Source organism: Benincasa hispida, chromosome 2 (assembly GCF_009727055.1).
Source record: "Benincasa hispida cultivar B227 chromosome 2, ASM972705v1, whole genome shotgun sequence".
Taxonomy (NCBI): domain Eukaryota; kingdom Viridiplantae; phylum Streptophyta; class Magnoliopsida; order Cucurbitales; family Cucurbitaceae; genus Benincasa; species Benincasa hispida.
The window spans coordinates 30,062,339-30,073,087 of record NC_052350.1 but is presented as its reverse complement, the minus strand read 5'-3'; the positions used below and the strand labels follow the sequence as shown (position 1 = coordinate 30,073,087).

General features: G+C 33.0%; 1 pseudogene; it reads left to right on the top strand.

Annotated features, from left to right (window-relative positions):
• The first annotated feature begins 2,488 nt into the window (after nt 1-2,488).
• On the top strand, nt 2,489-10,107 carry LOC120072038 (annotated as a pseudogene).
• Nucleotides 10,108-10,749: the final 642 nt, after the last annotated feature.

Sequence of the window (10,749 nt, the reverse complement as noted above, 5' to 3'; positions counted from 1 at the left end):
GAAAATTGATTGCCAATTGCCAATTGCCACAGTTCTATTTGGCTTATTGGATAATGAACGGCCAATTCATAGGAAAAAAGGTTGAACCCAAAACCGAACCAACAACAATGATCGATCCAACCGAATCGGTCCGGTTGGGTTATTGATTTTTAAAATATTTATTGGATTAAGAAGTGAACTTTTCGTAATGTTTAGAAATAGCACAAAATATTTCCGTATGCCCAAGGATCACCCTTTTAAGAGAATTATTTTTGGGTGATTTGGGTCGAGATTGAGAAATTTCAAGGACAAATCTCACCATTCCATCCAAAATTTCTTCGTGAACAAGAATTCTTGTGAAGAACCCTAGGTCTAGATCATTTTTATCATGTTAGAACGTGTTTAGAGAGAGGATTAAACTTTGGGAAAGGTGAATCCGTCTTAGAGAGTATGAGATTGCTTCAAGTATTTACTTTTCTGTATTTTCCAACTTAGTTCATTTTTCATTTTTCACTTTTTAATTTCCTATTTCTTTATTCTTTGGACGTTGATATTATAACTATGACTTTAGAGTTTATGGAATATATTCATTCTTTCTTACTTATGAACATGTGGATATCCTAAGATCTTATGACTTGAGCAAAAGTTAATTCATTATGTCAATTTGACTCATACATATCATTTATTGAGTTTAATGTTGATTTGTTAAGTTACATTGGCCAATTTAACATAATAGTGGAGTTTTAATGTTGAGAAGATTAAGATAAAAAGTAATTTCACAAATGAATATGGAACTAGAAGCTTAGAGATAGGATTGGTCATGTAATCTTAGAGATAAGGTACACCATAGGATATAGAAATTATATGAAAATAATTTTAAATTGAGCTAACCATAGAGATTTAGGATTAGCTACTTAGGCTCTTATAGGAACTTCATACAAGATCGAATTGGAGAAGTTTTTTATCCATATTGAGTCACTGTCAATGTGTTATGGCTGCATAGCCCAAGACTGTCTTTTTTGGTTGAAACTAGACTGTAATCCCTGTTTATAAACTAGTATTTGTTGTTTTCATTCAACACCCAATCAATCATCATTGATTTTAACTGATTACCATTAATTTCGTTGTCTGCACTGTTTTTAACAAAAACTAAATATAATCTAGTCTCATGAGATACCATACTTGGAATACTCACAAGTTTATTACTTACTGACAACGTATTCTTATACTAAGACTACACTAAATAGCATATTTATGATTCATACACATCTGGTCGATCAAACTTTCACAAAATTTGAAATGGACCCTTACCGTAAGTAGCTATGATGGAAAATACTCCATATGTGATTAGATAATTTCTTCCTCCTCTTTCTCTCACTTTCCAAATTCTTTGTCTAGCCACTCTTTAAACAACCTCTTTAAGTTAACTAACACAATTGTCAATCCCTCTTCATTTGTTCATTTTAATTTTTTGTGTAAACTGTCTTCAAAATAATAAAATAAGATTCTAGCAACTCCCTAAAGGAGCTATCTTTTCCGACTTAAATCGGGTTAGTTCTTGTCTATTTAATGTTTATATGTGCTCTTATACGGGTAATCCAGAAAATGTGGCATCCGAATATTTTAGATATAAAACGAATCAAAACGAAGCAACAAGCACCAAAAGAGGGCCAAAAGGACATGTTTCCCCCATAGAAGGCAGGCCGCCAACCTACGGCGCTTAAGGCAAAAGTTCATATGTGCAACAGTGCTGCCTTGTGGCACCACAATGCCATCACACCCACTCTTGCAACATTGCAGATAAGAGCACATAGAGATGCAACGCCGCCGCCTCCCATTATAAATATTCTTCATTTTTTGGGGTTTGAAAGCATGTATAGAATGAGAGAGGTTCTACTCCAAGCTTTAGAGCATATTCTAGTTTTTCTTCACTCTTTTCACCTTTTCTTTAGTTTTAGTCTGATTTCTTTGGATTGTAAATATGCTCGATGTTTACATGTCTCAATTACTTCTTTTAAGATATGTATCTTGCTTAGTTTTATTTTAGTTCTTAAATTTGGATGTACCCAATTTGTATCTATATAAGGATTCTAAGTTTTAATGCATATATTTCTATCTCTCAACATCTTTATCTCTTAATTTCATCTTTTAGATTTTTGAATGGTTAGGAGAGACAAACCAAATCATTTGAGCATGCTAATAATTAGAAACTTAACATATACCCGTAATTGTTATATGTTGGTTGCCATAGGCCATAGCATGCATATGTGGCTTTTGATGGCATTACCGATACTTTCGTTATATAAGCCATAGCATGCAAACGTCATATAGTTGTCTTGAGTGACTTAGAGATAAAGGACAAATCGATTAATTAACCAATACTTTCGTTAGCTAAACGCCATGATTTAACCCTAGAACTTAATACATACATTTAGATTAATTCTTGGATGCATTACAGTCTTGGTTAATTAACATAGTTTAAGATGTGAATCTTAATTTATAACCTAAGATGCCTAATCCAGCAATACCAGTTAAGTTGGCATGTCTTTGAGTAGATTGAGCAATATCTTAAGATCATACTTACAATTTGGAGATTCCTCTTCCTTTAACTAAACATCTTATTAGTTTACTCTTCAAAGGATCAATTGGTTTTACTTTAACTTGTTTATCGCATTTTCCATTTCCAACCTTCTCCCACCATTTTAACTAAAGAATTAGCTTTGAGAAACTAATCTTCATGCTTCCCTGTGGATCAATCCAATTTTTCCACTTGTGTTATTCAATAGTATAGGTAGTATTGATTAGTATTATAAATGTATTCAATCGATCGAAGGCCTTGACAACCTTTCTTTCCGCCATATACTCATTTCTCCACTAAAATGAAACAAAACACAAGATTTTTTTTTCATAATTTCAATTAATGTATTTGGTTTAAAATTTGGATAGATGTTTAGACAAAATTATATTGTTAAATCGGAAGTGGAAGAAGCAAAAGTGAAAAAGATAACCGAACAACGGGCAATCTTATCCTTTGTAATTTGAAAGTTCTATTCTTTTAATCCATACTATGTATCACTTTTCTTAATTAAAATATTCGAATAAATCTTTTGACGGATGGTTTTTCAGATTGGCAATGGAAGAAGAAATTGCAATAGAGGAAGCAACCCATATATATAAAGTAATGTCAATTAATTTATTAACCTTTTTTCTATTTTTGTAGTCCAACGGCTAAGAGTAGATTGGAAAGAATTCTCACATTGTCACAATGTTTCCCTATATACATTGATCAAGACAAATGAATAAACCAAACATATAGTTATATATTCAAAGATGTTTAACTTTCAAGGGCTTGTTCTTCCCTCGTTGCAACTTTAGCTTGTTTTTCCTTATGTACAGGAGATAGTGTCTCCTATGATTCAAGTGTCATAATTATCAATGGTGAATGACGTATTATCTTCTCAGGTTCAATTCATTATCCATGCAGCACTGACGCAACGTGGCCTGATCTTATTCAAAAAGCAAAGATGGTGGACTTGATGCAATCGAGACATACATATTTTGGGATTGTCACAAACCTCAACGACGAAAATACGATTTCTCTAGAATCTAAATTTTATCAAATTCTTCCAGCTTGTTCAAGAAGTCAGGCTATATGTCGTGATGAGGATTGACCCTTATGTGTGTGCCGAGTGGAACTACGGAAACCCTCCAATATGGTTGCACAATATGTCGGTAATCCAACTTCGAACTGACAATCAAGTTTATAAAAATGAAATGCAAACTTTCACAATAAAGATAGCGAATATGTGTAAACAAACCAACTTATTTGCATCAAAAGGAGGGCCAATAATCTTAGCTCGAGTATGGAAATGTGATGACACCATATGGAAATGCAGGAAAAACATATATCAATTGGTGCACTCAAATGGCTGAATCTTTCAATATTGGTGTTCCATGGATCATGTGCCAACAAAGTAATGCCCTATCATTAATACATGCAATGAATTTTATTGTGATAATTTTAGTCCTAACAATCCCAAGAGCCCAGAGATGTTTACTGAAAATTGGGTGAGATGGTTCAAGAAATGGGGCGACAAATACCCTTATAGAAGTGTAGAAGATGTAGTTTTTTTTTGTGGCAAGATTTTTCCAATCTAGTAACGTGTTTAACAATTATTACATGTATCATGCAGGCACCAACTTTGGAAGAACATCAAGCGGTCCATTCATCACTACATCTTACAATTACAATGCCCTATTTGATGAATATGGAAACTTGAATCAATCTAAATGGGGACATCTCAAACAACTCCATGCATCCATCAAAATGGGAGAGAAGATCCTCACTAATGGCACCCGCTCTAACAAAAAATTTAGTAGCTTTGTAACTTTAGCAAAATTCTCTAACCCAACAACAAAGGAAAGGTTTTTCTTTTTTAGCAACACAGATGGTAGAAATGATGCTACCATAAATTTGCAAGCAAATGGAAAGTATTTTGTACCAGTTTAGTTTGTGAGCATTCTTGACAGTTACTGTCACATCCCCTCCCAAACTATCTGCTAATTTAGTCAGGGAGAGATCGTGAAGCGAACAGACATAGTCCTCCTCTAACGATACCTATTGACCCTGCTGAATCGTTGAACCTGATAAATCTACTAATCTTAGATATAAAATACTTTACATGTAACACAACATAGCGGAACCCCTGAAAACCTTTAGACACACATGAAGTGCAATCCTGACATAACTCGGTTTGGAAAATAACCTGATAGAGATATCACAACCAAGAACATATCCAACTGGGGTTTACACAACCACGACATCTAATGCTTACATAGCCATAAACTATCCAGTTCTTACAAGGACATTTACAATACAAACAGACACAATGTACAACTCCACCCACGTATGGAGCTTGATCTGGAAGCTTTTAGCAGAAAACAGATTTGGCAGTTATCAGGCACTGGGAGCTCGATCTCTACCTGAAAAGTGGGAAAACATTTTCAAAGAGTGAGATACGAAGCCCAGTGAGTGACTAAATTTAAAACTATAAATCTGCAAATTAGAACACGTGATAAACCTTTAAACGTATGAATCTATTCAATCAAAGCATTAAACATAAACGTGTAATGCTAAAAGCTTTCTCAAATATTCCGCAAGTACGTCATTAAAATCTAGCAAGGCATATCAAGTATATAAAACATTTTAACTAACATGACAAATCAACATTGTGTAGGGCACGCCCAGTACAACCAACGTTTACTAGCTCTACGATGTAGTGGGGCCTACCCAGCACTCCCATCATCTTTGTCGTAGTGGGGCCCGTCCAGCACTCACGACAGCATCGTTGTCACGGAGTACACTCAACGTCAACAACGGAATATAACCTGTGTGCACACGGTACCATATAGCCTCGGGCTCAATATCTCAGTCATGTAATCAATAAAAGTCTCAGAAAATCACATGAAAATATTAAAACATGTCTGTTTATCTTTATCTTTCGTAAAACTCAAGCTTACTCAGCTTGCTCGTGAAAAACTGAAAAATCTTTTAACAGTACTTGCTAATATATACTTTACTTTAAATGATATTGTTTCAACTACTTTTCAAGAATTCAATATACGTGCTCGTATATAAACCTCATTAGAAAATCTAAGTTTACTTATGCTTGAAACCATTCATAGAAATCATATATCATTCATAAGTTCATATTCAAGTATGTAAACCATTTAAGTATAAATTACAGTTTAGAAATCATTTTCGAAATTCGTTTTGTCACTCACAGTCTTGGCTAGTTTCCTGGTCTGTAGACTCGACCTATTTTCTCTTGGTCTACCAAATAAACCAAAACCAAGTATCAAAACTATAAATTGTCTTGTCTTTCCATGCTCATGAATTCTAAATTCTAGAAATAAAATCATACTTCACACTTTTTTTTTTTTTTTTCAGATTTTTCAGATTCAATATTCTAAATTCCAATACTTATAGCTTCCTCAATACTTGACCAAAATTAATGTACTATATATCAAACTCTTTATTTTGGAACCCTCTACAACTTACTTGAAGGAATAAAAATGAGATTCCTAACGGATTTGTCTAGAAATCCTTCAGACACAGTAAATATAGATTCATGCTTCTCTACTACTCTTTACTTTTCTCCTAAAATTAAACCTACTTCTAGTCCTTTTTGGCTCATAAATTCTTCATATAAGTTATAGGAAATTGAATAATATTTCCAACCATACCTAATTTAGCTTCTAATTCAACATGTACGCCTCAGAATGTTTGAAAAACCAGAAATCCTTTTGATTTGCATGAAAATTTTGTACTCTGTTTTCCTTTTAAAAAACCATTAACTTAACATCAGATTCAGCTCAAGCTTCCTTCATGAAATTTAAAATGGATTAACTTTCAAGGAAGTCAGGCCTTACCTCTTATTTCTTCTTGTATAGCTCAAATCGACTTAAAAACCAGAGACAGGCAGGTTGAACCTAGATTCTTCTATGGTTGCACTTGCATGAACTTTTTCCTCCCCTCTTCAACCTCCAACCTGCAACAAGCTTCTTCTTCCTCTTCCTTCACCCTCTCTCTCAAAATGCTCTGAAAATATGATGGAAAATGATGGAGAAATGGGCTGAAATGAGTTAAGCGGTGGTGAGTTCTCACTTTATACCATTAAGCACCGAATGGGTTCCCATTTCCTTTCATTTTTTTTTTTCTTTATTTCCTTTCCTTTTTTTTCTTTATTAATAAATTCCAAAATTATCAAAGACAACTTCAACCAAAAACTCTGCCATTTTTCTTCAACAATGGAACAACAATAATTTAAATCCAACATCCTACAATATGTGATAAGAGCAAATAATCCAAGGAAAGTCTCAAGTTTACGTTACAACAATGAGGTTTTCAACACTTCAAAGATCAATTCTCAAACATCTATGTATGTGGAAGTGCAGAATGAGAAGGAAAATGAACGACTCTCGTGGGTTTGGCTCTGGAGCCCATATGAGATGCTCTACAAGGAAATGGTACATTTAAGGCAAACCTTCTTTTTGAGCAAAAAGTAACCACTGTTGATTCAGCGACTATCTATGGTACATAACGAATGTTGACATCAATGCAACATTTTCACTTCAAAATGTACTCTCCAAGTATTCACAAAAGATCATGTGCTTCATGTCTTTGCGAATAAAAGATATATTGGGCCGCAATGGGGAAGCAATGGACAAAGTTTTATATTTGAGAAACCTATTCTATTAAAAGCAGGAACCAATACCATAATCCTTTTGAGTGCCATAGTAGGACTGGAAAATTACGATACATTTTATTGTTGGGTTGTATGTCCTAAAACTTGCAGTTTGTAGAGTAAACATATTCTATTGGCAATAAAGATATTATTCAACATTACTTCAATAAAGTTGTTATTGAATCTATAAATTGCACTTATAAAGTCTAAATCCAATAAACTAAGATCCATGACCATTATATGAATACTTGAACTTTATCCAAACATAAAAGTGGATCAGGTTCGAGTAAATAGTCAAAATGATCTATAGTATAGAAAAAAAGTTGGGTGTCTTATTCTGGTAACACTACTGGATGCGGCTCACTATGTAATTATTACAATTTGTTATAAAGGTGCTACAAATGAAGTGATCCTGATTCGTTCATGTATTGACATGAGGAGTGGGGGTGTCCTATGCAATGAGTTTGCATAAGATCGGATCAAGAAATAAGTCACTCTTACTTTATAATGTTGTTTATTGTTTAAGATTGACTATTTTCGCTTAGATGACCTAGGTAACTCGATCTTAATCTTGAGCTAATTATGAACTCCTGTTTATTCGGGATTATCTTTAGATTTACATAGGTGAGGGTTTGGTCAACAGTGCCGGTTAGATAAGCCTCCCATTTCAGGAGTAAGATCGGGTAGATAGTTGGGGATATAGGGTGCAAGATGGAATTCACGCCTACCCAATTTAGGGATAGGAGAAAAGTTGTTCTCTTAAGTACTGAATCCAGATTTTGAACTTAGGGCTCACCCTTTCATTGGTCCGAGAGGGATCCGGTTTAGTGATTGGATCACAAACTAATTGTTCATTAGAGGATCAATGGAACTTAAGAAGCAAGATGTAATATCAGGGATAAAACAACATATTGACCCAACCTGTATTATGAATAACCTATAAAGGGTCGACTTGCTGATTATGGTTAAATCAAATAGACACAAATATATCTACAGTGAGGAGAGTGCAACTATCAAACTATAGTGGTGTGACTTGATAGTTAACGAATATGGATTAATTTTGTCTAAAGAGTTTTAGCCAATTAATCTTAAATCATTGAAGCTCATGATCTATAAGTCCATAAGGTCCCTCTACTAGCTCGTAAAACATGAACATTTTGAATTAATAAATTGAGTGAATTTGGAATGATATCAATTTGAAGTATTCAAATTGAATTTCAAACTGAAATTAGGGTTTGAATTTGAATAAGTTCAAATTCAAATTTAGGGTTTGTATAATTATATTCGATATAATTAATTAATGTCCAACTTTTCAAAATTAAATAAAATTGGAGAGTTTATAATATTTAAATATTGATTTAGATATTAATTACAAGAATAGGATCCATGTTTGAAATTAGATGTATAATTAATTTAACATTTGATATTAAATTTAATTAATTAAATTTGTTTAATTAATTAAAATTCAAAATTAATTTTCATTTTAATTTCAATTTCAGAAATTGAAATATTATTTGATTTTAGTTATTTGATAATTAATTAAAATTAAAGAAAAATAAATGGAAATTACAAACTTAGTGGTTTTTTCCACAAAAATTGTAGTAGGAGGTGGATTATCCTCCTTAATCCTAGCCCATTATCTTTATCCAATTGAAGTGTCAATTGGATTTGCGTTCAGTGCTTACATGTGAATCTGAGATAAAAGCTCTCTAATTTGTGAAGAAGAAGTTGATCTTGCAGCTGAAAAAGGTTTTCTGCTATGTTCATCTTCTTCACCTAAAACTCTCAAAACTTCATCACTAAATTCACTTCAATCTTGAGTTCCACTGCTCAAATTTAAGATTGAGAATAGTAGAGAAGATCTCTTAGTGGTTCACTGAAGATTTAGAGTTGAAATCATGAAGAATAGCTTGGAATTGGAGGAATTCTTCAAAGATATGAGTTACTTGAAACCCTCTTCTGGAAAACTGTTTTTCCATGCTTTTAGAACTCAAATTAAATATAATTAGAATGCTCATTAATTCTGATTACGTCCGTTACGTGTTTCCTTATCCCATCATTTATGACACAGTGCTAACTGGAATTGATGAAGGTCCCATTTATCTAATTGGAGATGGGAATTTCACAACTGATTTCTCATCAAATTTATGGTCTTATAAGGTTGGATTAAATGGAGAAATGAAGCAACTTTACTACCCGATGTTCTCACAGAGAACAAATTGGAGCACATTAAATAATAATAAAAAAAAATATTGGGAGGAGAATGACATGGTACAAAACAAGCTCTAAGACACCTTCTGGAATTGACTCTATAGCATTGGACATGCAAGGAATGGGAAAAGGTCAGATTTGGGTAAATGGGCAAAGCATAGGCCGATTTTGGCCTTCTTTCATTGTTGGCAATGATAGTTGCAATGCAACTTGCGACTATAGAGGTGCATATGACCCCAGTAAATTCATTGGAAATTATGGGAATTCTTCCCAATGATGGTATCACATTCCAAGATCGTTTTTATCAGATAACAGAAATACGTCAGTTTTGTTTGAAGAAATTAGTGGAAATCCTCAACAAGTCTCAGTTCAAATCATCACTATAGGAACCATATATGGAGATGCTAGTGAAAGAAGCATGTTAGAGTTGTCTTGTCAAGGAGGGCATATCATCTTTGAAGTCCAATTTTTTAACTATGAAAATTCAGAGAGAAAATGTTCATTCAAACAAAGCTCATGGGATGTGACAAACAACGCTATTTTAGTGGAAAAGACTTGCATTGGCATGAAAAATTGTTCAATTGATGTATCTGCAAAGTCTTTCGGATTAGATGATGCTACCAATTTGTCTGCAAGATTGACTGTTCAAGTACTATGCTCAAAGAATTGAGTGGTGCAAAATATATTCTTTATGCATATTAGTTTCTAACTAAACAAGTATTTTTTTTTTTCTTTCCTTTTCCTACTATGATTTACCTCGAGAAATTGAAAACTTCTAAACACTCTTTTTTGCTCCTTTACACACACAAAAAAAATGACCTATTATATATTTTTCAAATTTTAAGAACTACATATATATATATATATATATATATATGTATGTATGTATATAAACACATTGATATATGATATTATTGATGAAGAAAAAAATTCAAACGATCACATACCAAAACATAATAATTCAATTTAGATGCAATTGCTTGAAATAAATTGAAAATGACATTATATGGTTTTCTATCCAAACATATAGCAACCTTAAAAGAAGAGTTTCAAATGAACATGTAGTAAACTATTCCAACATCCAACACATACCTTAAACTTTTTGTCCTTGGAAATTCTTTATAAATCAAATATTTGGCCACATAATTCTAAAACTCAACAACAATTTAATTTGGTTTTAAGACGCACGTTACGAACAAAACAACATCATTATGGCTAATCTTATTATGAGCTAATAAGATTACAACAACGACTGACTTTATCGATAGATATGAACCGAACTTGTCCATCAATAGACACAAAGAAAAACATT